The sequence below is a fragment of the Sitodiplosis mosellana genome, unplaced genomic scaffold (assembly GCF_009176505.1).
Source record: "Sitodiplosis mosellana isolate CC-2019 unplaced genomic scaffold, AAFC_SMos_1.0 Smas_scaffold_6197, whole genome shotgun sequence".
In the NCBI taxonomy this organism is placed as follows: Eukaryota; Metazoa; Arthropoda; class Insecta; order Diptera; family Cecidomyiidae; genus Sitodiplosis; species Sitodiplosis mosellana.
The window spans coordinates 2704582-2711059 of record NW_022601438.1 but is presented as its reverse complement, the minus strand read 5'-3'; the positions used below and the strand labels follow the sequence as shown (position 1 = coordinate 2711059).

The 6478-nt window shown below is 36.0% G+C and overlaps 1 protein-coding gene across 5 annotated transcripts in view; it reads left to right on the top strand.

Annotated features, from left to right (window-relative positions):
* Positions 1-6478, top strand: part of LOC129577237 (potassium voltage-gated channel subfamily H member 6) — a 101664-nt gene that overhangs the window by 10499 nt on the left and 84687 nt on the right. For 4 of the 5 annotated variants that reach the window (XM_055463932.1, XM_055463931.1, XM_055463925.1 and 1 more), the window contains one exon: positions 5651-6357. The gene's annotated coding sequence lies outside the window, so the exon portion shown is untranslated. Of the gene's footprint in view, positions 1-5650; positions 6358-6478 lie in introns of those variants that run through there. The other variant, XM_055463926.1, reaches the window with a different exon arrangement.

Sequence of the window (6478 nt, the reverse complement as noted above, 5' to 3'; positions counted from 1 at the left end):
TTTGCGCTAAGATACTATCCCTGAAAAGCCTATATTTAAGGATTTTTTGGCAAAAGTCGATTCTTTTTGAGTTGAAATCGAACCAACCAAATATGCGGCCAGAAATATGTGAAAACATCAGTCGATTTGGTCTATAAGTACCCAAAATGTTTGCAAAGGATCATACTAGATGTTCAAAGGCAGAAAAGGTAGAAATCATTTGCCTTTACCTATCAAATCGAAGCTCATGTTTGTGATTTGCTCATTTTGACCTGAAATTTGTCTTATATGTGTCGATAAAAAAAAATCTAGACGTGGTTTCGAACAAACTAATGATGCAAAAGTGCTTGGTTTTTGGTCCTCTAAAACAAGCAATCGGAATTTCTCATGTGCAGAAACATGCGTTGCACGGTGTAATCATTGGTAAATTTTTGTAGAGGTTGTCCTCTCAATTTTGTTCAAGAGTGTATAAAATATCATAAATTATAAACTCAAAAATATCGCAAAAAAATGAACGTTTATCTCGCCATTAATAGTGAAATTGTAGTGGCCTAATGAATTGGTTTTCCGTTCATTTTCAATGAAAATGAAAAAAAAATCGCCACAATGCTGTCAAGGTTTCAAGAATGCACCGCATTGTCAGAATTCAGGTATTCAATATGTTTACAAGTAGGTGAAACGAAAAAAAATAATCAACGGCGAAAAGTTTTGCGTGTGAATGTGGAAAATGGAAAGGGCAACAGAGCAGGCAGGCAGGCAGGCAGGCAGCAGCAACGGTAGAGAAAAAAACTTTCTTGTTTATATTTTTATACAATGGCCATTATGTTAAATAACAGCTAATCACAAGGCACACACAGCACGACGACGACGCACAAAAAAAGAATAAATAATTGGAACAATAGTAACGGTAACAAGTCACAGCAATGAAGTCAAATATAGTGAACAAAGCTGGCGATTAGACGACTGCGACCAATATACAGGCGGCCGTGCGACCCATGAATTTAATTTGTATTGTGCAGGAGAGCAAGTGAGCGAGAGACCAACCAAACCAACGAAAATTCCATTGCGGCTTTTCTGAACACACAATGGTAATGATTCCGTCAATCATCACCATACCAATCAGAAAAAAAAATATGTGGTAGATGGAATGAAAAGCAGCAACATAAAGAAAAAAAGTTGGAAGCAGATTATGCATAATAGTTGACAAATTACATATTACAATTACGATTTGTCGTTAATTTAGCGTTTCCAATGGCAGAATTTTCCCGAAGCGAATTTTTTTTTCTATCGACACAAAACGCCAACCGCACACGCACACAAATCGATGATCGACGAGACAACATACCTCTTCAGTAAATGTTCACGTTGCTGTTGCTGCTGCTGCTTGACATTTCTAGCAATTGAAAGTAGAATGGGCGCAAAACGATTCTCTTGAACAGAGAACCAAAATGAACATACAAGAATAAAAGAAAAAAAAAACATCAAATTTTCAATGGAAGTCATCGTTTCCATTGTTAACGCATTGTTACTTGCTCATTTTTCTACCGATATACAGTATACACTGCTTTTCTGTTGGTAGTTCCTTGTTTGGCCCGAAAGAAACTCAGCACACATTTTCCTTTTATTGCTATTTAATATTTTCAATTTTCCCGCAACACCACACAAACACAGTTTTCCCCATGTGGATGTCACTTTCGCCGTCACTATGTCTATGCCTGTGCTCTATGCTTCATGCGTTAGCGGGGTCGTACTTTCACTATTGACATAACGAATTCATTAAATTAGCGAAGAATTGTAAACAAGTTTTGTGTTGAGCAATTATGCTAATCTACGATAAAAGCTCAAGCGGACTGCGTACATTTGAAATATTCAAAGTTTCCTTTTTTTTTGCTTGGTCGGCATCATGTTCCTTCATGGCTTCAATAATAACAAACGACAACAACAACAAACACAGCAGCAGCAGCAGCAGCAGCACCAGCACCAACAGCAACAACATCGTTGTGAAAATGAACTAGGACATTTATTTAGGCAACGAATATGGGCCCACTGCTGTACGTGGCGCGCTTATTATATTTCTGTGTGCACGATTGCGACGGTGTACAAAAGCGAATTAGTCGTTTGTTGATGATGGTCATTCGCCATAAATCGGAAATCGTGCATATCTTGAACACGAATCGCGCGAATGCATTTCTTGTCATATCAACGAAAAAAAAGAGTACTAACACACAGAACGGTCTCCGGTGACATTGAACGGAATTTGTATCGCGATTTCAACTGATAATTGACTATAGGCGACTATCTGATGCATTATATATATTTTATTCACTGCTCCTGCCGCTGCTGCTTGAATGGTGTTGTTTCATTCAACACCAATTTCATAATATGTCAAGGCTTGTCGCTGAACAAACGTCCATTTCAAACTTGTCAAAGTCGTTAATATATTGCACACTTTATAAAACATGACACAACCAATGTCTTGCAGGTTCGAGCCTTTCGCTTAAATACTTCGAGCTCTTGCTCTTTCTGTTCCGTAAAATACATTCCACAATTCTATAAATAAAATATCTAGCCGAAGAGTGAGTGAGAGAGAAAGTGAGCGAAAGCGTCAACAATATGGGCCTGTGTGTGTGTGCGTTATCCTTACTTGAACTTATGGAAGAGCGCCAAGTGAGTTGTAGATTACAAGTTCCAATTCAAACAACACTAAAAAAGGCACCGAGCAAACTTCATATTAAAAGAATGCAGAGAGAAAAAAAGGACATTGGCGAAAAAAAGCAATGATGAAATGAAAAAAGGGCTGAGAGGGAGAGAGTAAATTATACAGCTGTGCAAACGCAATACGCTTGAACTGCGAAAACGATTGACTGAATGAGAGCTACATGTTCCCAGGTTGTTTCTTCTTGTTCAAACAAATTAATTCCGGGTGAAAGTGCTGTGTATCTTTGCTTGCTGACAATGCTTAGACGTGTGTTATGACAGCTTTTTTGCTCACACACAGTTTCATTCTATCACCAAATTCACATCCACTCGTTGCTCAATGGATTAACACGTCAATACCCTCAAAAAGTGCATATTTCCAATCTCAATTATAGCCTCACACACACACACACACACACACACACACACACACTCGCAGTCTCAATGGCATAACATGTAGTAGTGCCGATGAGACAACATAAATGAAAATAGCGAAGCATTGTTTGACGAAAAAATAATCCCTGAAATTATACGTCAGCTTCGAGGTGACTTTTGGCTCGATTGCTCTTCCTTTTTCAAGAAAATGAAAAGGCAATTCTTCTTTTTCTGTTGAGATTTAATGCGTTAACGATTCTTGAAACGGATGACGCGTTGGGTCGAGAATCCCAAATATTTTACGTTTCGTTTAATTTCATTTATTATCCTTTATTAATTAGCCAAACATCGACCTGATAAATGCTCTCCTCCTAATTTGAATTGAAGTTCAACTTCAAATATTGATTTTACACTTTTATGACGTGTTTAGTTGTGGTATATGCTGAAAAAGCGACTCAAACTCAACTGAAATTCTGAGCAAAATATAAAATTTCAAATTGGATTCTAATGTTGAATGTGAAGCCATATGTGGCTAGTAATATTCGAAAAGTTCTACTGATCAATGTGCATTGTGCAATGTGCTTCATCAACAATTCTTTGACGCCCAATGACGCTTACCACCAAACAATGATCAGAAATCTCAATTGATTGACACACTCGCCTTTATAAGTTGATAATCAATGTCAAAAATCAAAACACCATCGGATATTAATTCGGCCGATAGAGAATAACACATACATTTGGTGTGTGTGTGCATCATTTGAGATTGATGAAGAGTCAGATATTGGATTTGCATGTTGCTGTACACCGATCATTACTCAAAGTCATTAGCTTTTGCAAATCGATGTATTTCATAGTTAAAATCATGTGGCTAAAGACTAGGGGAATATCACGAATAAAAAATACCATAGAATTTCTATAGATTTTTTACATTTTTTTCAAATTAATTTCAATTATATTACATTATGCGAGATATCTGAGATTTTTTCAGATATACAGCGGTATTGCGGTTTGCATAATATTGTCAGCACCACAATGGCAACCATTTTGACCACACAACAATGAAAATTAAACTGAAAAAATACTTTTTGTTAGTGACATTTTGCATAGTGAATCGTAAGTTTATCATTTGAAGTTTTGTGTATTTTTCAATACAATATTCAAAATATCCATAAATATTTAGTTTGGAAAATTTGACAGTTCGAGCGTGCTTACTAGACGCCATCTTGAATTTTGATATTGAACATATCTTCACAAATCTGCGAAAATTCACATTTATCTTCAAAATTCATACAATTGCGCTAGAAACCGATAGTGTGGAGCTGGAAATTCGCCATATCTAAAATACTCCGCATATGTCAAAGTATTCAGCAGAATCTCAAATATCTCACCGTATCTCACATGGTGAATATGAGTACCTAAATAATACAGATTTTGCGCAATATTTGAAATAACATAAATTTTATTGGATTTGAATGAAATAAATGAAATAAAAATAAGTTTTGTGAATAAAAATTTCGTGATATTCCCCTAGGCTAAAGAGTACTAGTGTAATGCCACACTAGGTTGCATCATTTTGATTGCCAAATCATTTAAAGCGTTCGCCAGACTAAAATACACATCGAAAGTCAAGGTGTATTCGAAAATGCACTACGGTGCAAAAGGTGTCTCAAAATGGATTTGCTTACACACCACCGATTGAAATACTGCCCACTTGCTCTTTCGCTCTCGCCCCATTCAACTGCACATATTGATTTTCTTGCTTTGAAGCTGTATGTTGTGCTGCCCGTAATTCACACAATTCATTTACAATCAATTTTAATATTGCGTCTATTATTTTGGATATTGGGGCGACTATAACGGCCGATAATATTACGCCGATGACCATGCAACATTCGAAAAATGCTTTAAAAAATATTGGCGTGCCTTTATTTTTAGACACAGTAAATGCGAATCGTTATGCAAATTACAATCGCAGTAGTAGGTTAATATGAATACCGCCTCGGTTTTCTCAAAGTCGACCCTTCTTGGACGCTGGTTGCTGGACGAACTGACCAACATGAAACCAGCAAAGGAAAAGCAACGAAAACAACAAATTCATAATAATTGCCAGACCCGTGTGCAAATAAAATGACTAACAGTCACTCAGTTGTATGTAGCTTGCTGTATGTAGTGATACACAACTAAAACTGGCTAAAATGATTGAAATCATGCGTTTTGTATGGAGACAATCACGTTTAGTTATTCTTTCAGTCAGTCGACTAATTTGGGACATGTTGACTAAGAGTGATTTGTGATTAAAGTTAACTGCAGTTGCTTACTTTGTTCGAAACAATCACTTTTAGTCAGTCAAAATGTCCCAAATTAATCGACTGACTAGTCAGTCAAAAATTTTCCACACGGGGATACTCTCGAAATCGGCTTGATCTAATCTAGACGATAATCGGCCTCGAATAAATAACTCACTCGTCAACATTGGAAACAAAACAAAACAAGACAATTCTTTGCACAAAAAACTCATTTAGCATTACTTATAATCATGAACACACTCACTGATGACCGTTTTTATGTTGTTTTTCTTCTTCTTCTCTCACTTCAGATGCGAGTCAAACATAAGCATAATAATGATTTACCATCCTTATCGACTGGCGGACAACATACAAAACTAGGACCAATCACAATGACCAAAAACAATCGTTTCAAACATCATAATTACTGAAAATTACGCCTTAATAGAAATAAATTCATATCTAATGTTAAATAATATAGAAAATAATTAGTCACTTGTCGCAAAACATCGCCTTAGAATTTAAAAATCAAAATTAGATAAATTAAAGTTTTGTCTCAAAGCTTGATGAGAAATCATTTTGAAAAAAAAAAAAAAAAAAAATCTCGCGTCAACCGTTTAAAGCTTGCAATATTGTAAAATGGAAAATTACCGCTGGCCAATAGAAATACTTATGAAGCAACGAAATTTACGAAGAATCATCGATGACCAAGCAAATTGCATCGTATCTGCATCCAATAATCTCGTTTGCGTTTACAAATTTGCTTTAAAAGGACGCCGGTCTAGTCGCTAGGTGAATTGAGTGCTTTAAAAACGATGAACACAAATAAATATGAGATAAGATATCAGCTCGCATTTTATTGAAATACTGTCGACACAAGCATATTTAGTTGTCACATCGATATTACATTAAACAAGTCTATAGAAAATAAAACTAATTAGCACGTATTTGGTTTGTGCCAGCGGCGAATTTCCGGTGGTCCAGCATATCATCGATGTCATCATATCAAAGCAAACATGTAATCTGATAACCCAATTGATTTATTAGTGTTGAGCAAAATTAAACCTTTTCTTTGCACATTCAAAATGGAACGAAAAAAAGTTCGATGCAATTCACATGTTTCATGGAACCTCATGCAG